Here is a 24,268-nt window from a genome sequence, read left to right as displayed (position 1 = left end):
GTCAGACCTAGTACATTCTCTTGGCACTTAGATGATTTTCTACTCTATTCTAAGGATAATAAAGAATTTATCTCTAAGGTGACAACATTTTTCTTCTTAGAAAATAAGCCAGGAGATACAACTCTGTCTAACAGATGGAATGCCTATAAAGCAGTCATGAGAAGCCATTTTATTAAGATTAAAAAAAATAAATAAGGCTAATCAGGGTAAAACCAGATCTGACTTATATATTTCTCTTTATACATTTTCCTCTTTAAATAAATTAAATCCATCAATTGAGTACACCAAACAAAAAGGAGATATTCGTAAATCTATTAACCAAATTGAATTGGAGAGAACCTTAAAAAATATGTAAAAATAGAGAATTTGTTTCTATCATAAAAATAATAGATCAGATAAACTAATGACAAACCAATTTAAAAGAAATCGTGCCAACAACAGAATAGATAAGATAGTAAGCGGAAATAAAGTCTATAGATCCCCGGATGCTTTTCGAGATTACTAAAAGAAACAATTTTCCTTACCTAAAAACCCTACAGAAGAAAACATAACAGAATATCTATGTGCAAACGATATTCCAACTCTCTCTGAGAAACAGAGGTATTATTTAAACAGACCTATAGAGAAAATAGAATTAATCAAAGCTATAGACAATTTAGTAAAACATAAAATTCTGGGGCCCGATGGCTTTTCAAATTTATTCTATAAAGTTTTTAAATCTGACATAGTAGACTATCTCCTAGACACTTTCGGAGAGATTGCTCAGACAGGTTATTGTCCCAACAAGATGCTACAGGCTAATACCCATATTGAAACAAGCCAAATCCCCGGAACAAGTCACAAACTATAGACCAATCTCGTTGATTAACGTGGATGTGAAATTATATTCATCTATTCTGGCAGAAAGATTGAAAAAGGCTCTCAATGAAATTATTCATATAGACCAGATTGGCTTTGTTCCAGGAAGAGATTGCAGTAATAATATCAGACGCCTAATAGATACCTTAGATTTTGCGGAAAGAAATAATCTCCCCCTGGTGACTTTGTCACTTGACGCAGAAAAGGGGTTTGATAGAGTTGGTTGGAATAATATGAGTAGAGTACTGACTTCATTTGGAATAACAGATTTGTTCCATGGTGCAATTATGGCGTTATACACTGCTCCAACTGCCAGAGTAGTAGGAACTAATATATGTTCGAATTGGTTCAATCTTCAAAATGAAACCAGGCAGGGATGCCCTCTTTCTTCTATCCTATACATTTTATCTTTGGAGCCATTTGCTATCAATATCAGAAATAATAAAAATATTAAGGGGCTTCATTTGAGAAATGGGGACTTAAAGGTTGCTCTATATGCAGATGCCGTTATAGTCACCTTGGCAAATCCGCTGGTTTCCATGAAAGCTTTTATGCAAGAAGTTAATAGATATAGATATGTCTCCATCTATAAATTAAATTTGAACAAGACTGTTGCTCACTATATTAATATTAATAAACAGAAGGCAGAAGCAATTCAACAAAATTTCCAAGTCACCGAAGCTAGAGGAGAATATTCATACCTTGGTATTAAAATTCCCAGACAAATTAACACAATTATGGAGATTAATTTCTTACACTTGTAAAAACAAACTAACAAACATCTCAAAGAGTGGAAACACCTTGAATTCACATGGTGGGGTCGCATCAACATTATTAAATGTTATATTTTACCTAAATGGATATATCTTTTTCGAATGACACCACTGTCCATCCCTCCTAGCTGGTTAGCAATACGCCAAACTAGATTCCAAAATTTTGTTTGGAAGGGTAGCAGACCAAGGATTAACAAAAAGATATTAACCTTAAAACTGGTAAGGGAGGAGGCCCGGACGAGGCGTGATGACGTGAGACGCTCACGGGGTGGAGCGTTGGAGCGAGCGGGAGGAATTTTAGGTGATGGCGTCCTGTGACCTGCCTCTCCGCTATGCCCGATGATCTAGCCGTAAATCTCAGCGTGTCGTTCCGCATGGTTTCTTTCCCCGGGCGATTGAGGTCTGAAAGCTCCGTCCACTGGTTATCTTGAAAATTCGTCGGTTGCAGCAACCCCAGGAGAATATCCTGCGGTGTGGCAGCCACCGATTGACGCTCCGTATTGAAAGATTCGGCTATACTGCCGACATGGTGGAAACCGGAGAGAGACCGAGAGAAATCTAATATCTGACATCTGATTGCCTTGGCGGGGAAAAGCGTTACAGATTTCTGACCTTGAGGTGCTGTGGCGGCAGATCGAGCGGGACCCCCAGAGTTCCTGGAATCGTCAAAAGTACTCTTTATTTATTCTTCTTGCTAATCATGATTGGAACTTGTTCGGAATTTATTTATCTTATAATCATGATGGTGGACATTCTAATCTGACAACATACTTAAGCGAGATTACCATTGAAAAAAAAAAAAAAAAAAAAAACCCTATTGAAAGGACAATAATCATGCTGGAACAGATTCTATAATTTGATCTTGTTGTGAATTGACTCTATAACTCAATCAAGTTACACAGGAGTAAGAAAATTGATTCCCTTACATGAATTTAACTTTATCAATCATGCCATTAATTATGTTATTAATCCACTATTTATATACATGAATTCAGATCTGGATGGATCCTATTTATCTTTACTACGTGACACGGATGCATTTTCTAATCAAGTTGAAATTTATTTTTACTTACTGAATTATAACAATCATGCTGGAATTGGACACCTTAACTTAATTAAGCCTGAATATTCAAATTTGATAATATACCTAAGCGAGTTTATCATTGAAAAAATTACTGAAAAGACAATAATCATGATGGAATAGACTTATATTATAATTTAAGCAGGATGTGAATAGACCTTACAACGCATTTGAGTTGCACAGGAGTAAGAAAATCGATCCTCCTATATGAATTTAATTTTATCAATTATATTACTAATCATGTTATTAATTAATTACATATACACATGAATTCAGATTTGGACGGAATTAACTGATCCCTGTTCATCTCTTCCACGAGACACGGATTGCATTCTCTAATCATGTTGAAAGATATCTTATTTACTGAATTATAATAATCACGTTGGAATAGGAAATCTTAATTTAATTAAGTCCTGAGGGTGGTGAAATTTGATCTGTCATTGGGATTCAGATCTTGATATTTATTAATAACAGTCTTTGTTATGCTATCAATCTACTATCAATCTACTATCTATACATATGAATTCAGATCTGGATGGAATTAATTGATCTAGTCTATCTCTATTATATGATACGGACTGCATCTTCTAACTATGTGGAAATCTAACTTAAATATTGAACTATTATAATCATGTTGGAAGTGGACACCTTATTCTAATTTAGCCCTGAGGGAGGTGAAATTTGACCTGTCTTTGTGATTTTGATTTTGATCTTTTTGAATAATATTTCATACATATTTCACTAACATTTCACTAATGAATTTATTATCACGCAATACTTGAATTGTGGCTATAAGAAGAAAAAAGAAAAGGAAAGGAGAAAAAGAAAAAAAAAAGAAAAAAAAAAAATACATTTTTAATTACATATATATATAGTCTCAAATTTTCTATAAGTTTATTTTGAAATTCACAAATTTAAAGAGGACACGATGGCCTCCAAAAGAGAGGATCCAAAATCAAAAAAAAGAGAAAAAAGAGATCTAGATCAAAAGAAAGAAAAAAAGATTTCTACGCTATTTTCACCCCAGGCTCATAGGAAAATGGAGGAATCTGCGTGTTTATCTGATTCCACTATAGACGAAATTGGAAGGCATTCTTTAAGTCCTGTAGCACAATCTACTCAAATGATTACCAAAGAATATCTGCAATCATGTATGGAATCTCAGTTGAACTCATTTAAAGATGAACTCATGAAAGTGAACATGGAGTGGAAAAATGAATTTAAAAAAGCGCAAGAGTGTCTGAATCTAATCATGCAAAAGAATGAGTTTCTTGAATTAGAGCTAAAATCAATTAAAGATGATCTTAACCACAAAGAGAATATTATAAGGAATCTGGAACAAAAATTAAATGATGCCGAGGATCGCACGCGCAGGAAGAATCTAAGAATACGTGGCATTTCGGAGAACATTAAGCAGGACTCAATCAGACCCTATTTGAAAGAACTGTTTTTAGATATGGGTATCCGTGACTTTGACAGAGATGATATGATTGAACGTGTACACAGAACGTTAAAACCAAAGAATATTGCTGAAGGGAAACCTAGGGACATAATCATTCGTTTCTCAACTTTCTTTATGCGACAGAAAATATTATTGGCAGCAAGTAAATATGCTCCGAAAGTAGATACATTTCAAAATTTATTGTTCTTTCAAGATCTCTCTTTATTTACTAGACAAAAGAGATTTGAATTTAAAGAAGTGACCAAGATCTTGAGAGAGCAAAACATCAGATACTCGTGGGGATTCCCAGTAAAATTGATTATTTTGTCCGCTCAGCACCAACCAATTAAGCTATCATCGGTTGATGAAGCTAGGAGTTGGCTTAAAGGAAATGTAGTACATGGTCTGCAGTAATAATCTCACGGATGCGCGACTCTTGGGGGGGGGGGATCTCCCTTTTTTTTTTTTTTTTTTGAATATATATGTGTAATCTCCTATTATATGGGATTTGAGGAAGTATAGGAGGAATATTCACTTGCGTTATTAAGTATTCTACCCCTCTTAATCACCACGCGACACCTGGAGTATGGTGTTTCTAATTCCATAATTTCACGATACATGCTATTTAATACATAATTATATTTATAACTTAAATCTTATGGAAATTTATTTAATTTTCCTAATCACTGTGGATTAATTTTGATATATTTAATATTCTACCCCTTTTAATCACCTTGTGACACCTGGAGTTTGGTGTTTATAATTCCATAATTTCACGATATATGTTATTTAACACATAATGATATTTATAACTTAAATCTTTTATAATCTTATGGAAATTTACTTAATTTTGTCTAATCACTGTGGATTAATTTTGAGATGGATTAATTGTTAGAATTTATTTTCTAATTTTTTTTTTTTTTTTTTTCTTTTCTTCTCTCTTCCCCCCTCCCATTTGATTTATCTATTATTCTTTCTTTAACATAGAATAGCTCCCGTATAGCTCCTCAATAAGGTGGAGTTACTATGTCCTCGGAGAATGTTTGGTTTTTTCTCCGATGTTTGAATAGTATTTGGGTTTCCATTATTTTGTTTAAACTTTGCTATGTGTGTATGGATGTAGGATGTATGGATTGTGAGGGTGTCAAGCCATATCAGGTTTTTGTCAGCCATAATAATTTGACACATGGAAGATTTATTTAAGATTATTTCGCTGAATGTTCAAGGACTAAATCTGCCTCATAAAAGATATTCGTTATTCAATTATTTAAATAATCATCATATAGACGTATGCTGTATTCAAGAAACTCATTTGAAAAATGCAGATATCTGCAGATTGAATAATAAAAGATATATTGTCCTTGATCATTCATCGTTACCCAGTAGGAAAAAACGAGGTGTAGCTATCCTAATCTCAAATAAAATTAATGTTGAGTTGATCTATAAGCAGAAGGATCCTCATGCTAGATATGTTTTTATAGTGTGCAAATTAGATGAGAGATTATTTTCTATTTTGAACATTTATGCACCTAATTATAAACAGAACCATTTTTTAAATGGCACATTACAAAAAATCCAGAAATTCATCCAGGGAACCTTTTTGTGTATGGGGGACTTTAATTGTGCTCCTGATGCAGTATTGGACACCACTAGCTCCCGTGGTGGAACTCCTAATAGAAATCAAGTTAATTTATCTAATGCTTTCAGTATTACTCTTGGTAAATACAAACTCTATGATATTTGGAGGACGTTGAGACCGTCAGATAAAGATTATACCTTTTTTTCGGGTCGTCATAAGACCTTTTCACGTATAGACCTTATATTAACTACAGCGAATGTGATCGCAGATTGTAAGCGCATTAGTATAGGGAATGCAGCCTGGACAGATCATGATCCAGTTTGTTTAGAAATAGAAAAGAAATTTCATCTAACCTCACGTCCTTGGAGGATAAATGAATCATTACTAGGCTGTAAGGATTTTCTTGAGTATTTATCCCAGACGACCATTCAGTTTTTCTTACTATTTCTGACGCATAATGTGAGTCTGGGTAACATCTGGTGCGCGTACAAATGTGTCCTGAGAGGATATTTAATCAAAAAAGACGCATATGATAGGAAAAAAGGAAAAGAAAAATTGTCCGATCTATATATTTCACTGAGTAATCTAAAAAGAAAGTGCGGTCAATCTCATGAAGAACAAGACATTATGAATATGATTAAAATTAAAAAAGAAATTGACGACCGTTTAATAAGTAAAGCAAATTATAATTTGATTAAGTTAAAGCAAAAATTCTACTACGTTGGGAACCGGGCAGAGAAACAGCTTACCAACCAATTAAAAAATAGAAATTTAAAAAATCGTATTCTTAAACTTATAGACGGAGATAAATATATTTCAAGTCCTGAAAATATTGGGACAGCCTTTGGTAAGTTTTATACATCTCTGTATAATATTGCAGGCCAAGCCCAAGATGATGCACAGATGAGACAGTATTTGCAGGACTCCAGATTGCCGAAGTTGTCTGATACACTGATAGAACAATTAGATGCTCCCTTTTTGGAGAGTGAAGTAAATGAGGCAATAAAAAAACTAAAAGTACGTAAAGCCCCAGGTCCTGACGGATACACAGCATTGTTTTATAAAAAATTATCCAAATTGGTAGTTCCGCATCTAACAAATATGTTCAACGAAATCAGCTCAAATAAGTCCTTTCCTAACGGTATGTTGGAGGCAATTATTCTTCCTATACCCAAAGCTGGGAAGGAGTGTTTGAAAGTGTCCGATTATAGGCCAATTTCTCTGATTAATTTGGACACTAAAATTTATTCTTCAATATTAGCTGCCCGTTTAAAACCACTGTGCTCACAGTTAATTGGAAGAGATCAGTCTGGCTTTATAAAAGGAAGACAATCTAGTGATAATGTCCGTAAGATTATTGACATAGTAGAATACGTAACTACTCATGAAATTCCTTCAATCTTCTTGGCTCTGGACGCGGAAAAGGCCTTCGACCGGGTTAATTGGTCCTTTTTAGAACAGACACTGAGGTCTTATGGCTTTGGCGAAGGTTTTATTCGAGCTGTTATGGCGTTGTACACAACACCAACCGCAATGGTAGTTGGCCAAGGCTTTAAATCGGAACGTTTTAGTTTAAATAACGGGACTCGACAAGGTTGCCCATTGGCACCTTTGTTATATATTCTTACATTAGAACCATTAGCGTCGAGAATTAGATTTAATAAAAGCATTAAAGGAATTAGAATTGGTGATTTGGAAAATAAACTCTGCTTATATGCGGATGATATTTTACTTTCTTTGTATGATCCGTTAAATTCAGTTGATTATCTGATGGCCGAAATTAATTTATTTAGCAGCTTCTCGAATTATAAATTGAATATCACTAAAACACAAGCTGTAATGATGAATCTCTCGGCTTCATCTAAAATGAGCATTGAGGAATCCTTTGATTTTTCCTGGGCGACCGATAAGTTCGATTATTTGGGGGTTATAATTCCAACTAAAATCTCGGAAATTATAGAAGTTAACTTTAGTAAATTACGTGATGAATTGATTAAGCAAACTAAAGAGTGGAAAGGCCTTTTTATTTCCTGGCTTGGTAGAATGAATGTTATTAGATCTTATATAGTTCCCAAATGGTTATATCTTCTTCAAATGATTCCGATCAGGCTCCCGCTGTCTTGGTCTACGGTTTTTCAGAAAAATATCAATAATTTTATCTGGGCGGGTAAGAGAGCCAGAATAGCGCGGAAAACACTAGCAGCGAGTAAAAGTAAAGGAGGACTCAATGTCCCATCGCTAGTGAGATATGCCCAAGCAAGTATGCTCTCACATATCTTGAAATTACAATACAAAAATAATAATAATATAGACTGGTTTGTGATTGAGCAAGAACTGACAGGCTTCTCAAACCTGGAATGCATACTCTGGCTACATTACCCTAAGTTGAAATCAATCAGAAATAACTTACCAATTACTCTCCATAGTTCTATGGAGTTTTGGGAATATATTAAGCCTCGACTAGGCCTCCGTAATAAAATAGCTTCAACAGCTCCGCTTGAAACTCTTCAGTATAACATCTCCCAACTAAATTTGAGAAATTGGTTTAATTTTAGGAATAAAAGGATTATAGATATTTTGATACAGGACAAAATAAAAACTTTTTCCCAGCTCTCAGTGGAATTTGAACTCGGCAATCTGGAGTCCTTTAATGTCTTTAGGATAACCCTCTACGTTAGATCACATCTGTATGTGCAGTCCTCTTCTATTTTGAGTCAAAAGATATGTGATTTGTTTTCTACAGAGATTATCTTTAAATGCTTAAAAAAGTGTTATATGTTGCTTGAAGAAATAGAAACTCCTCCTGCCCATACAGCATTAAAATCATGGCAATCAGACCTAAAGTGTTTGATTGATTTAAACATATGGACTGGTAGTCTATTAGAAATTAATAAAATCTCGCATTGTCTCAATATGATTGAATTGCATTACAAGATAATGTGGAGATGGTATATAACCCCGGTGAAACAATGTAAATTTAATTCTAATGTGTCTTCTATTTGTTGGAGATGTCGTTCTTGTTTAGGATCATTCTCTCATATCTGGTGGGAATGCCCTCAGATTCAACCTATTTGGCAAGATATTTTTAAGCTCATCTCTGATACTTTGAATCAAAAGGTTGTACCCACCATGCAAAGAGCCCTATTACATTTTGATTTAAAAGAATTTTGGTTTAACCAAAGGGCTTTTATAGTACAATGCCTGTTAGCTATGAAGATAACCTTAGCCAGACAATGGCTACAATCATCATCTACCTCTTTGGTTCATGTTGTGAATCAAATCAGCCATCAATGTTTGATGGAACGTGGTTTTTTTCTTACTCATCAGTGCTTACAGAAATTTTATAACATTTGGAGACCATGGCTGACTCGGTACCCTGATACTCTTCCTTGATAGCAAAAGATTTAATATAACATACAAACTTACTGATTATACTATTTGGCTTGACTGAGTGAATGGATTGTGTGGATGGTTTGTCTTTTTCTTTCCTCTATTTTTCTTCTCTTGCGGGTTATAGACTGGGAAGACTTGCCGTAATCCCGGTCTAATTGTGTTGTATATGTTTTATATTGCAATTTTAGACGCATCAATAATTTATTTATACAAAAATGGTGGAAATACTTGCTGCCCCATTCTATGTAAATGGAATGGGAAATATGAATATTTGTACTTATATGCTGCTATATTTATTATCTGCACTTTTCTGCTTATATGATGTTTCTCTTTTCTATATTGTATGTGATGTGGTCTAATAAAAAAAAAAAAAAAAAAAAAAACTGGTAAGGGAGGTACAGGCTTCCCATTGATAAAACAATACTATGAGGCTAGCCTATCGCTACATATAGCTAAGACTCAATCAGATGCCGTACTTGCCGGCGTATAGCACGCACCGGCGTATAACACGCACCCTCCGCAGGTGAGGGAGACGTCGCTGCAAATCGTGCAGCTCTAGGATTTATCGGCGTATAACACGCAGGTAGGGTTTTAACTTCGTATTTTGGTTTAAAAAAGTGCGTGTTATACGCCGATAAATACGGTATTTATTCAGAACAATGATGGTTTAAAATTGAATCTGAGGCCTGTGAGATGAAGAACTTAAACTCCATCATATGGTCAATCAAGTCTTCTAAAACAATTAAGATTGCTAAAGAGAAAAACATGATTCTCGGTAAAATAACTCCAGCATGGTATGCATTCAAGAATAAGATTGGTCTTAAGGATAAACTAATTAAGTCTTTGAAAATACAACTACTGGAATCTGTAATTGAAGACCTTACACTCACAGAGTGGGAACAAGTTGGTATTACTTTTTTGGATGATCTAATAATAGATAATAGAGGGAAAGATCAGACCTTTTACTATTCTAAATCAACAATATAACCTTCCTAACAGCAATATTTTTAAATATTTTAGAGTAAAAGATTGTTTAAAAAATCACTTGGATTCCTTGGGGGAGAACTGAAAGATAAAATCTCTAAAATATTTCAAAAACCCGATATTAAAAAGACATATGCTAAATGTGATCTCTCATCCTCACCAAATGTTAATATTTTGAAGTGGGAACAATATTTAAATACTTCGATATCATTAGAAGAATGGCATATTTCATTCATCAAACTTATAAAGTGGGTTCACGATTTATCTCTAATAGAAGCACGTTATAAAGTCATTAACAGATGGTATTACGATCCTGGTATCTTACCCCGGATGTTTCCTCGCATAAACAATACTTGTTGGCGTTGTGAGGAATCTTGCGGCTCATACCTTCATATTTGGTGGGGCTGCAAAAAACTTCTAAAACTTTGTTTTATAGACTTTCTGAAGAGTGTAGCTAATATTATCATACCTAGAACCCCTATATCAGCTCTTCTACATTTGTCCTGGCCTACCATGTCCCAATCAAAAATGGCCCCCCGCAATCCATAGCTGTATAGCAGTTAAAAAAATTATTGCTAGAGAGTGGAAACAAAACGGAGATTTTGAATGGATTAAATTTAAAAAACAATGGAACTAGGGGTCTGCAGGAACAATTCCTTATCACCAAAAAACATCAGATTTGAGAGAGCTGTCTGACTGTGATATCAATTTAACAATTTTGATCTTTTTCCTACTTCTCTTGGCCCCTGGACTATATATAGGCTGAGGTGTTTCTCCCCCTAGAAAGAAAGTTTCTATGACCATCGTGTAAGATGTTATTTATTCTTTTCCATCATTGTAATTTGTAGTTGTCTTTCTACTACAAGGGTATGTAGAAATGATGTTAGGTCAAGTGTTGTTTCACTGCTTTTAAGATCAAGACCTTTATACATTTTATATTTTATATTGTATATTTGGGGTCAGTTCCCCTAAAATACCCGGGTATGTGGAATTTTATAGGTCTATTTATGTATGTATATATGTATGTTTGTTATTTTGTCTTTTTTGTATGAAATTTAATAAAGAATATTAAATATATATATATATATATATAATTTTTTTGTTTAGCAGTTTTTCTTTCTCTGGCAGCTATTGGGACCCAACTCCCAGCATACAACATTTTTAAAAACTCTTGTTTAGAAACAGCGATGTAAGCAAGGGCGTACCTAGAGTATTTGGCACCTGGGGAGGATCCTGTATGTGGCACCCCCCCACACACACTTTAAGACTGCATAACTTCTATAATTATAAACTGATGCAGACTTTGATGGTGGTATAAGATAACAGCTATATAACAGTTATATAAGTGGAACAGTATAACTACTATCATTATACACTGAGCCATACACAAAAAGAGAGGTTGGAATGCAGCACTCAGCAGTGAAATGGTGCACGAGCCAGGGTACCACCAAGTCCCTCAATAAATCCAAAATAAAGAAGCAGAGGCTCAGCACTTCAAATGATAAGATGAGTTTATTTCACACAGGCAACGTTTCGACGCACAGGTCTTTCTCAAGCCGTCGAAACATTGCCTGTGTGAAATAAACTCACCTTATCATTTGAAGTGCTGAGCCTCTGCTTCTTTATTTTGGATATACACTGAGCCAGACATTGACAGTGGAACAGCATAACCGTGCTATGGTATATAGTGATAGGAGTACCACCATCAACTAGATTGTAAGCTTGCAAGAGCAGGGCCTCTTCTCATTTTGTGTTGGTTTGTTATGTGATTTTTAATGACTGAATGTAACAGCGCTACAGAATCTGTTGGCACTATATACATTCATATAATGTAATGTCTGGCTCAGTATAAACTGATGGGAGTTATGATTTACTTTAGAGCATAACTACCATCACTACATACTGAGCCAGGCACTGATGGTAGCACAGCATAACTCCCACCACTATACACTAAACAAGGCATTGAGAATAGTACAGTATAACTCCCATCACTCTCACGCACTTGTTAATTGCTTTCTCACTCACTCACTCACTCTTCCTTTCTCTCTCCCTCCCTTTCGCTCTCAGAATTTCTCTCTTCCTTTCCTCTGTCAATGTTCCTCCTCCTATTCGTTCTTCCTCTTCGTTCTTCTTATTCTGTGTCCTTCCGGTGCAGTGGGCCCAGAGGGCAGTGGGCGTGGTTTGTTGTGCGCTAGGATATGACACATCTAGACCCACAGCATCAGTTGCAGCATGCATTACAAGGTAGCAGGATCAGAGGTCTGTATTTAAGCCGGTTAGAGGGAGATCTTCCCACCCGAACCTGCTCCTCAGAGTCCGTCTCTGGAAGGGTGCACAACCGATGCTGGCCTGGTGGCACCCCCAGGTAAGCTACTGCCTGTAAGTGCCAAAATAAATGAAAATACTAGGCATATGAGGTATTTCCAAAAACAGGACAAACGCCTATATGGATTTTTGGTGTTTTTATTCTATTTGAACTGGTAATGTATGGTTTTTCCTACTAAAAACCATGAGCAGAGTATAGAAATTTTGATCCTGTCCTAACCTCAGCATCTGAGGAAAGAGATTTAGGGGTGATAATTTCAGAGGACTTAAAGGTAGGTAGACAATACAATAGAGCAGCAGGAAATCCTATCCAAATGCTTGGTTCTACAGCGTGAGGTATTAGCAGTGGAGAAGAACAAAGAACTCACTGAGGATCTGAAAAAAAGAATCGTTGCTCTACATAAAGATGGCCTAGGCTATCAAAGATTGCCAAGACCCTGAAACTGAGCTGCAGCACAGTGAGCAAGACCACACAGCGGTTTGGACATTTCCACACATCGTTTAGACATTAATGGCTGTGTGTAATCGGGGTCGTCTTATAATCAGACCTCAAATAGGTCTCACTATGAGACTAAGGATTATATGCTCAATTATAAGACGACCCTGATTATAATACGACCCCCCAAAATCTAAATATTAATTTAGGGAAAAAACAAAAAGCCTGAATATAAGACTTCCCTATAGGAAAAAAGTTTTACTAGTAAATATTAATGTAAATATTTTTTGTTTTTATTTCCCAACCTGCCCCCCCAGTTATGCACATTTGCCCCCAGACTTGCCACTCTGCCCCCAGAAATGCCTTATACCCCCCTATTTGCCACTCTGCCCCATGATGTGCCTTTTAACCCCCTATATGCCACTCTGCCTCCAGAAATGTCTTATACCCTCCTATATGCCGCTGTGCCCCATGATATGTCTTTTAACTCCCTATATGCCCCTCTGCCCCATGATATGCCTTATACCCCTATATGCCACTCTGGCATATAGGGGGTTAAAAGGCATATCATGGGGCAGAGTGGCAAATAGGGGGGTATAAGGCATTTCTGGGGGCAGAGTGGCAAGTCTGGGGGCAGATGTGCACAACTGGGGGGCAGGTTGGGAAATAAAAACAAAAAATATTTACATTAATTAATATTTACTAGTAAAACTTTTTTTCCTATAGGGTAGTCTTATATTCAGGCTTTTTGTTTTTTCCCTAAATTAATATTTAGATTTTGGGGGGTCATCTTATAATCAGGGCCTTATATACCCTATATGCCTTATACCCCCAGATATGTCTCTCCATCCTCCCCAGATATCCCATAGATTCACAGACTCGTTCGCATCACACTGACACCATACTTTTATAAATAAATACAGGATTAATCTTCACTGCCCCCAGGATTTAGATTCCCCTTAGTTTGCCCCCTTTACCTCTAACTGCACCTTAAGTTAACTTTATTAAATTAATTAAATTAACCCTCATAACTGCACCTAAATTAACCCTGAAGACCCCATCAACCATAACTGCCCCTAAATTAACCCTTAACAACCCATCAACCATAACTGCCCCTAAATTAACCCTAAACACCCCACCAACCATAACTGCCCCTAAATTAACCCCAAACACCCCATTAATCATAACTGCCCCTAAATTAACCCCCACCTCCCCTATCTTTCAGCAACCCAAATATTAATTTAATACTCACAGTGAGATGAATTGCTGGGCCATGTGGACGCTATAGGAAATGGGCGGGGCTGGGAGAAGGAAGGTGCGGGGCCAATCGGCAGTGACTGCAGGGAGGGACTGGTAAGTAGTAACTGCTGCTGAGTCACACTGAAATGGATTATAAAACGAGGGGTATTTTTCAGAGCATTTATCTGGATTATTATCGATTTTATCGATTAGTTGTTGCAGCCCTAGCATGTATACATAAATAATGTATGGAAACATAGCATAGCAGGTATAGATCAACACATATGGCCAGAAGGGTGGAGGAGTGTTTAAACTAGGGAAAGGGGGGGAGGGAAACTACAATATAGAAGGGGAAGATAGTATAGCTAGAGAGCTGGGGCTTATAAATGTACCTGGGGGTGGAGCGGAGGGAGGGGTTGGAATAGTTAATAGGGATAGGCTTCGTAGGAGAAAAAACCATACACCTCTAAATTGTATGCTTACTAATGCCAGAAGTCTGACCAATAAAACTGGCGAACTGGAGTTAATAATGTCTGCAGAAAATTATGACATAGTGGGTATAACAGAGACATGGTTGGATGATAGCTATGACTGGGCGGTTAACATACAGGGTTATAGTCTATTCAGGAAGGATCGAAAAAAACAAAAAGGGGGAGGAGTTTGCCTTTATGTAAAGTCCAGCCTAAAGGCCACACTGCGGGAGAATATATGTGAGGGAAATGATGATGTGGAGTCATTATGGGTAGAAATATATGGAAAGAAAAATAATAAAATACTGATCGGGGTTTGCTATAAGCCACCAAATATAATTGAAGCAGCAGAAGATCAATTATTAAAGCAAATAAACAAGGCAGCAAATCACAATGAGGTGGTTATTATGGGGGACTTTAACTATCCCGACATAAACTGGGAAACCGAGACCTGTGAATCTCATAAAGGAAACCGCTTTCTGACTATAAGTAAAGATAATTATCTGTCCCAAATGGTACAGGACCCAACCAGAGGGGGCGCTCTACTGGACTTAATATTAACCAACAGACCTGACAGAGTAACTAATGTGCAGGTCAGAGGGCACCTAGGAAATAGTGATCACAATATAATACATTATAACTTTTCGTTCAATAAGGGAACTCTTAGAGGAGCCACAAGAACTATGAACTTTAGGAAGGCAAAGTTTGATCAACTAAGAGAAGCCCTTAACACTGTAAATTGGGAAAATGTCCTCAAAAACAAAAGCACAGATACTAAATGGGAGATTTTTAAAAATATCTTAAATTCTCACTGTGAAAAGTACATACCATATGGGAATAAAAGTGTCAGGAGCAAGAGAAAACCAATGTGGATAAATAAAAATGTAAAGGTGGCAATAAATGGCAAAAAAAGGCATTTAAGCTACTAAAACAGGAAGGCAGTGAGGAAGCACTAAGAAGCTATCGGGAAAAAAATAAAATATGTAAAAATCAGATAAAAGCAGCAAAAGTGGCGACAGAAAGACTCATTGCCAAAGAGAGTAAAACAAACCCCAAAATGTTCTTTAACTATATAAATAGTAAAAAGGTTAAAAATGAAAGCGTCGGCCCCTTAAAAAGTAATGAGGGAGACGTTATAGACGGGGATCAGGAAAAAGCGAATCTATTAAATATATTCTTCTCTGCTGTATTCACAGAGGAAAATGAAATGCCAGGTAATATACAGCAGGATGAGATAAATGCCCCAGTACATGTCGCCTGTCTTACCCAGGAAGAAGTGCAGTGCCGCCTAAAAAAATCAAAATACACAAATCACCAGGTCCAGACGGCATTCACCCCCGCGTTCTAAGGGAGTTAAGTAATGTAATAGACAGACCCCTATTTCTAATATTCAAGGACTCTATAGTGACCGGGTCTGTTCCCCAGGACTGGCGCATAGCAAATGTTGTGCCAATATTCAAAAAGGGGACAAAAAGTGACCCGGGGAATTATAGGCCTGTTAGTTTAACTTCTGTTGTATGTAAACTGTTCGAGGGTTTCCTAAGAGATGCTATTTTGGAGAATCTCAATGAAAATAAATGTATGACTCCATATCAGCATGGGTTTACAAGGGATCGGTCCTGTCAAACTAACCTGATCAGCTTTTATGAGGAGGTGAGCTCAAGACTGGATCGGGGTGAATCGCTGGATGTCGTATATCTTGATTTTTCCAAAGCATTTGATACGGTGCCACATAAAAGGCTGGTACATAAAATGAGAATGCTTGGGCTGGGGGAGAATGTGTGTATGTGGGTAAGTAACTGGCTCAGTGATAGGAAACAGAGGGTGGTTATTAATGGTACATACTCTGAGTGGGTGACTGTTACTAGTGGGGTACCACAGGGGTCAGTTTTGGGTCCTATTCTTTTTAATATATTTATTAATGACCTTGTAGAGGGATTGTATAGTAAAGTATCAATCTTTGCAGACGATACTAAGCTCTGTAACGTGGTTAACACAATAGAGGACAGTGCACGATTACAAATGGATCTGCATAGGTTGGAGGCTTGGGCTGGGATGTGGCAGATGAGGTTCAACACAGATAAATGTAAGGTTATGCACATGGGGAAGAAAAATCCAGGCTGGGAATATGTATTAAATGGGAAAACACTGGGGACGACTGACATGGAAAAGGACTTAGGAGTCTTGGTTAACAGTAAATTTACCTGTAGCGACCAGTGTCGGGCAGCTGCTGCTAAGGCAAATAAAATCATGGGGTGCATCAAAAGGGGCATGGATGCCCACGACAAGGAAATAATTCTACCATTGTACAAGTCACTAGTCAGACCACACATGGAATACTGTGTACAGTACTGGGCACCAGTGTACAAGAAAGATATAGTGGAGCTGGAGAGGGTTCAAAGACGGGCAACCAGAGTAATAAAGGGAATGGAAGGACTACGGTACCCAGAAAGATTATCAGAATTAGGGTTATTTAGTTTGGAAAAAAGACGGCTTAGGGGGGACTTAATAACTATGTATAAATATATAAGGGGGCAGTACAGAGATCACTCCCAGGACCTATTTATACCCAGGACTGTATCTATAACAAGGGGACATCCTCTACGGCTGGAGGAAAGAAGGTTTCTACACCAGCACAGACGGGGGTTCTTTACAGTAAGAGCGGTGAGACTATGGAACTCTCTGCCAGAGGAAGTGGTAATGGTAAACTCAATAAAAGAGTTTAAAAGGAGCCTGGATGTGTTTCTTGAAAGCAATAATATTACAAGTTATGGATAGTAGATTAATAGGGACAGAACGTTGATCCAGGGATTTATTCTGATATATTTGGAGTCGGGAAGGAATTTTCCCCCTGGTATGGGGCAATTGGCATCTGCTTCATAAGGGTTTTTTGCCTTCCTCTGGATCAACACGGTAGGGACACAATATGTATATAGGTTGAACTTGATGGACTTTGGTCTTTTTTCAACCTTATGAACTATGTCACTATGTTACTATGTTACTATGTTACATTAACCCCTTAAGGACCGGGCTCATTTTTCGTTTTGTACCCTGTGGGACCGAGGCTGTTTTGACACTTTTGTGGTGCTTGTGTTCAGCTGTAATTTTCTCATCACCCATTTAGTGAACCCACATAAATTATATATTGTTTTTTTCAGGACAAGATGGGCTTTCTTCAGATACCATTATTTTGATCGTATCATCTTATTTACTATAAAAAAAAAATAAAAAAACATGGTGAAAAATTAAAAAAAACACATTTTATGACTTTTATTTGAAAAATCTTTTACTCACCTAAAAAAGCAAGTAAAAAAACTAGCTAAATAGATTCTACTACTTGTCCTGAGTTTAGAAATACCCAATGTTTTTATGTTTTTTTGCTGTTTTTTGTAAGTTATAGGGCAATAAGTACAAGCAGCGTTTTATGATTTCCAAATGTTTTTTAACAAATCTGGTCAGTCTGCCTCCATCTCCTCTTTGGAACATCTTTGAAGCTGGTTAACTCAATTTAACCCATTCAAACCATATATTTTTGAAAACTAGACACCCCAGGGTATTCCAAATGCTGTTATTTTAACCCTTTCCATGCACCAATTATAAAACTACACTTTGTCAAACTTTGTAATAGTAATTTTTTTTTCACACAAATTGTACTTTAGTTATAGATATACAGGTTCTGGTATATGTCACTATCAAACAACACCCCAATATGTGTTCAGGAACATCTCCTGAGTACAGCGATACCCCACATGCATGGGTTTGTCAGATTGTTTGGCTGGTAAAAGGCTACTTTTGGGGCATGCGTAATTCAGGTGGTCATTTGGTCATTCTGCCTCCATCTCCTCTTTGGAACATCTTTGAAGCTGGTTAACTCAATTTAACCCATTCAAACCATATATTTTTGAAAACTAGACACCCCAGGGTATTCCAAATGCTGTTATTTTAACCCTTTCCATGCACCAATTATAGAACTACACTTTGTCAAACTTTGTAATAGTAATTTTTTTTATTTTTTTTTTCACACAAATTGTACTTTAGTTATAGATATACAGGTCCTGGTATATGTCACTGTCAAACAACACCCCAATATGTGTTCAGGAACATCTCCCGAGTGCAGTGATACCCCACATGCATGGGTTTGTCGAGTTGTTTCAGATTTAAAATGCCACATTTGGGAAGTGCGCTTTTTTTCTCCATTTTGGTCAGTCTGTACCTATGCCCTATCTTTGAGCTAGGCCACTCCAATTTACCCCATCAGCCATTTTTTTTATATATTAGACACCCCTTGGGTATTTGAAGTGCTTTTATTTTAACTCTTTGTTGAGATTTTTGAGAAATTTTAGCACTTGCTCAAAAGAATAAACTTTATTTTTTATTTTTTTAATACTTTTTTTATATTTTTTTACACATTTTGCTGGTACTGGATGGTTCATCTAGTGACATCACTGCATAATTATTTTTAAATGTTAGCACCTTTTTTTAATTTTTTTTTCCATTTTTTATTTTTTTTTAGAATATTTTACTAATCACATAGTGATTAGAAAGCTGGGCTCCATTGACTTGCATGGTTGAATGCAGTACCTGTATTCAACCAGCAAGTGGAGCCAGAGTTCTCTAGAGGGTCTGGAGACCATCTAGCTAACTCTTTCATCTTTATTGTTTATTTTCCCGGGCCGCCGCCATCTTGCTGATGGCGAAGAACACCGGCAGCTGCGGCTGTGACCGCTCTCCGGAGCGGTCACAGCCCACCCAGAGGTAAGTGTTTGGTGTCGCTGGATGCCTCCTGATCGAGGCATTCCAGCGACACCATTTAAGTTTAGGAGGCGATCGTTGATCGCCTCCTAAACGCTTTTAAAACGGGCGTCAGCCGCCATACAATGTATGGCGGCTGTTGACGCCCCAGGGAGGGGCCAGACATGGCCCCCGATGCCGATCTCGGCCTTGCTGAATGCCTCGACATCGAGGCATTGCAGCAAGGCCGTTTAAGCGAAGAAAGTGATCCTTGATCACTTTCTAAGCTTATTTAATTTTTTGACGGTCCAGGACCGTCAAAGGTCATTTAGTGACCTTCTTGTCATGACGGTCCTGAACCGGCAAAGGTCGCGAAGGGGTTAAGACAAAAACCCAGCTTTTCATGTATAGATCAATTGAAATTCACATGTGAACTCAGCACTGAAGGCATAGAATCAGACATAGAAATCCTGTATTTGCAAGTATAGAATAATAACGTATGGAAACATAGCATTGCAAGTATAGATGAACAGAACACACAAGCCCTGCATTGCAGGTATAGATCAACTGGAAAATCACATAAAAACTCAGCATTAAAGGTAAAGATAAAACCCCCTAAATTACAGGCATAGGTCACAGGTTGCACATGTGGAAGCCAGCCCTGGCGTCCACACTGCCCAGATAGAACCTGACCAGCACCCAGATAACACACACAGGACTTGCCATCCTTGTCCCCAAACAGCTCAGCCTGTGCCATCTTGGTCCCCAAGGGTCAAACACCCTGCTTGTGCGATCTTTGCCTTTCCACAAATAAATTATACATCTATGATACACACAAACACTTTTACAGTCACCCACTAATTCACACTTTCATTCACGTAATTAATTCAAACAAGCATTTTTTCTCTCACTCATTCACACAAATCATTTACACATTCATTTATGCATTCTCACAAATTCATTATCTCCCTCATTCAGACAATTCATCCACACATTAATTCATACTCACTCATTCAGACAATTCATCCACACATTAATTCATACTCACTCATTCAGACAATTCATCCACACATTAATTCATACTCTCACTCATTCACACAATTCAGCCACACATTAATTCATACTCACTCATTCAGACAATTCATACACACATTATTTTATTCTCTCACTCATTTACACAATTCATCCACACACTAATTCATTCATTCTCTCAATCATTCTCACTCTTTATTTATTTCAATATTCTTCCTACCCTCTTTCTCACTATCTACCCCCCCTTTTCCCACTGTCTACCCCATCTCCCCCCTTTCTCACTACCTACCCTCTCTCCCCGCTTTGTTGTTCGCATACCTTCCAGAAGTCCTGCAGTGGGAGCGCGAGGCCTCTGTCTTCCTGCTCTGCCACGGTGCACGCTGCTTTACTGCTGATCATGCTGGCACCGCGACAGAGCTAGAGGCCTCGCGGAGAAGACTGAGGGGCACTGAGCAGTTGCTGAAAACTTCATGAGCCAACTCGGCGCCCCTCTCTCTCCTCCGCATCAAAGAAAAAAATAGGTGGCGTTTCAATTCCGGGCAATCCGGGACATGTGGTCACTCTAAGCAAGATTGGCTCTGCCACACCAAACACACACACCAGGACAGACACGCAAACCACAAAGCTTAACAAAGACTGGTAGAATTTGTGCATGGAAAGGGTTAAAATACGAGCATTTAAAATGCCTTGGGGTGTCTAGTCTTCAAGAAGATATGGTTTGATGAGGGTAAATTGCATTGGCCGGCTTCAAAGATGCCTCGACCTCGACGCATTCAGCAACACCGCAATCGGCACTAGGGGCCGTGTCTGGCCCCTCCCAGGGGCATCAACGTCCGCCATACACTGTATGGCGAAGGACGCCCGTTTTGACGATCACCTCCAAAACTTCATTGGTGTTGCTGAAATGCCTCGATCAGGAGGCATTCAGCAACACCAAACACTCACCCAAGGAAGGGCTGCGAGTGACTTCGCCAACCGCAAGATGGCGGCCACCTTGAAAACAAAAAAAACTAAGTTGAAAGATGGTCTCCTGACCCGCTAGAGAACTCAGGCTCCACTTGCAGGTTGAATACAGGTACTGCATTCAACCATGCAAGTCAATGGATCCCAGCTTTCTAATCACAGTGTGATTAGTAAAAATAAATTAAAAATAAAATAAAAATTATAATAATAAGAAAAAAAATGTTAAAAAAACCCCGTAAAATGTAAAAACAATTTCACCATCAGGGGAACCTTCAAGTTCCAAAAAATTTCAAAAAGGCAAAAAAATAAAATATTTATATAAAAAAATATTTATGTGAGCAAATCCTAAAATTAGCACATTAGATTAAAACAATTCTCGCATGGAAAGAGTTAAAACACTGGCATATTAAATGCCCATGGGGATGTTGCTGAACACATATTGGGGAATATTGGGGTCGTGTGACAGCGACATATACCTGGAGCTGTAAATTTATACCTAAAGTAGGTGTGTAGTTAAAAATACACGCAAAAAATACTACTGCAATCTTTGAAAAAATGCTGGTTGTAAAATGTGTGCATGCATTTGAAATACCGCGGGGTGCCTAGTTTTCAAAAATATATGGTTTCATTTGGCACACTGAAATGGCCGGGCTCAAAGATGTACCAAATAGGGCATGGGCAGTGGATCACATTGAAAAGTTCAACATTGAAAAATGCACATGCACCAAATGTGGCCCTTTTGCCCCCAAACAGCCAGGCAAATAATTATTATTATTATTGCCCCATAACCTGTAGAAAAAAGCAAAAAACCCATAAAAAACATTGGCTATTTCTAAACTCAGGACGAATAGTAGAATCTATTTAGCAGGTTTTTTCATTACCTTTTATGGATGAGTAAAATATTTTTCAACTAAAAGTTATAAAAAGTAATTTTTTTCTAAATTTTTCACCATATTTAATATTTTTTTAATAGTAAATAATAAGCTACAATCAAAACAACGTCATGTAAAGAAAGCCCTTCTTGTCCTGAAAAAAAAACAATGGGTTCACTAAACGGGAAAGAAGAAAATTACAGCTGAAGCGTAGAAATGTTAAAACGGCCATTGTCACAAAGAGTACAAAAAATAAAATCAGCCTTTGTCACGAAGGGGTTAAGCAAGCATGGCATAGGCATAGGGCTAAGCTAAAGTTATTACATAATTTTTTGTTATTTTTAAAATGTTAGGAATTCAGTGAGTGCACAAACCACTATGCCTTATACGTTATATTTACATGACTAATGTATAGCTTCCCCAAACATTGTACGCTTGTTTATTACCACTGATTCAAGGGTTACCACATCAGCCATTGTTTTGATTACATAAACATTACATATGGTCAACAAATAAGAGGACTTCCATGCATTATCTAGAATGTATACACGAGACATTTTAACTGCAAGATAAAGCGCCCTGAAAAATGTTACGTTAAATTACGACCATTGATTAAAACACAAATGAATACGAAACGTGCAATATCTATCACGTGAGGGCGTGGCTGCATTTGGCGTCAGATTGTGGGCGGAAGCGGCGTCATTCTGTGCAAAAGTGCCAGTAGTTCCGGTTTTTCGTCTTCCTGAGGCGAATCGAATCCAGCTCCGGGGCGGTTTCTGTTGTCCGTGCAGTTAACGCACTGGACAGGAGGCCTGTGTAGAACAAGGAAGCCCGGAACTTGCGAAGGGAAAGGACGAAGCTCGAGCTGTCGGACCTGTTCAACGATCTGGTTACGTTTTGTTTTTAAGCAAAGATTCATTGAACCTTAATTGACATCAAAGGTCAACGCAGGTACAGGCCGATACTGTAAAATCATAGCATGTTGACATTTCCTTAACATTTCCATGTGAATGTTGCGCAAAAGAACGTCGCAAAGGATATAAAAAAAAACATAGCAGAGGACGTTCATATACTTTCATGTATATATATATAGAGAGAGAGAGAGAGAGAGAGAGATCAATATGTGAGTAGTTGTTTCATTCATTATCATGTACCCCTGAGACTGTAGCGATAACTGACATTTTACAACCTTCTCGCAAACTGTGGTGTAACAATATGGTGTTATGTGTCTTAGGCTTTGTGGGATATGTTTACCAAAATGTGAATTCTATAAGTCAGACTTTAGGTTTATGGTGGAATTTGAAAATATGATTAACTGTTGCGTTTTTAATTTGTGAATTGTATATCCAATGTGACTCCTCTTGTGAACAGTGCTGAATGAATCATACCAAAGCATAGTTCTGTGTTGTATAGCCCATTTGCTTGTTACCAGTTTTGTCATACATGTGTAGTATACATATTTAGTTTACTGTAGTTATGTGCCTTGAATGTTTGGATTCAGTCGTTGAATTGACATAAATTGAGGGCTCCTGGGGCCTGCAGGCATTTGTTTTAAGAATTCATAGCTCAGTAAGGAATATACTGGATTGTCTAACATTGTTGCCCTAGTAGCAAAGGTTGTTATACCGTGGATTAATAGGAGAGATGAAAGGAGTTGCCCCATTTTACTTTTTCAATTTAAATAACCTGTTTGACACTTACCAAATCATATAAAGATATTAAGCAGCTATCTTCTTGTTCAAGTCCTCTGCATGATGACTCCACCCATAATTTTTCCCTATTGTTATGTTGATTGGCACAAACAGCGTTTTGCAAGGGTGGGCAAGGAGAAGGAAGATAACTTTGACAGGAAATTGACTTGATATGTGAGCTTTTCTACCTTATTCCACAGTTTTTTTGTTTTTTTTTGTGGGGGGGGGTCTTCCCTGAGGTAAGCATTAAAACGGATGTACTGTGACCTCCAAGATATTCAGAGGTAGATATTTCTGTTCAATTAACTTATAATGAAAATGGTGAAGGTGAGATTGACTCAAAATGTCTTCTTCCATTTGTTAGGTTTAGCACCTTTTATATATAGAATCGTAATGCTGA

The 24,268-nt window shown here is 37.4% G+C and overlaps 1 protein-coding gene across 6 annotated transcripts in view; it reads left to right on the top strand.

Moving 5' to 3' along the window:
- The first annotated feature begins 22,905 nt into the window (after positions 1-22,905).
- Positions 22,906-24,268, top strand: part of EPN1 (epsin 1) — a 181,236-nt gene continuing 179,873 nt past the window's right edge. For 3 of the 6 annotated variants that reach the window (XM_053452583.1, XM_053452582.1, XM_053452580.1), the window contains exon 1: positions 22,906-23,128. The gene's annotated coding sequence lies outside the window, so the exon portion shown is untranslated. The remainder of the gene's footprint in view (positions 23,129-24,268) is intronic. The other 3 variants (XM_053452581.1, XM_053452584.1, XM_053452579.1) reach the window with 1 other exon arrangement.

This window comes from Spea bombifrons, chromosome 12 (genome assembly GCF_027358695.1).
Source record: "Spea bombifrons isolate aSpeBom1 chromosome 12, aSpeBom1.2.pri, whole genome shotgun sequence".
NCBI classification, from domain to species: domain Eukaryota; kingdom Metazoa; phylum Chordata; class Amphibia; order Anura; family Pelobatidae; genus Spea; species Spea bombifrons.
The sequence above is the reverse complement of the archived record's forward strand: the minus strand, read 5'-3'. Positions and strand labels throughout refer to the sequence as shown.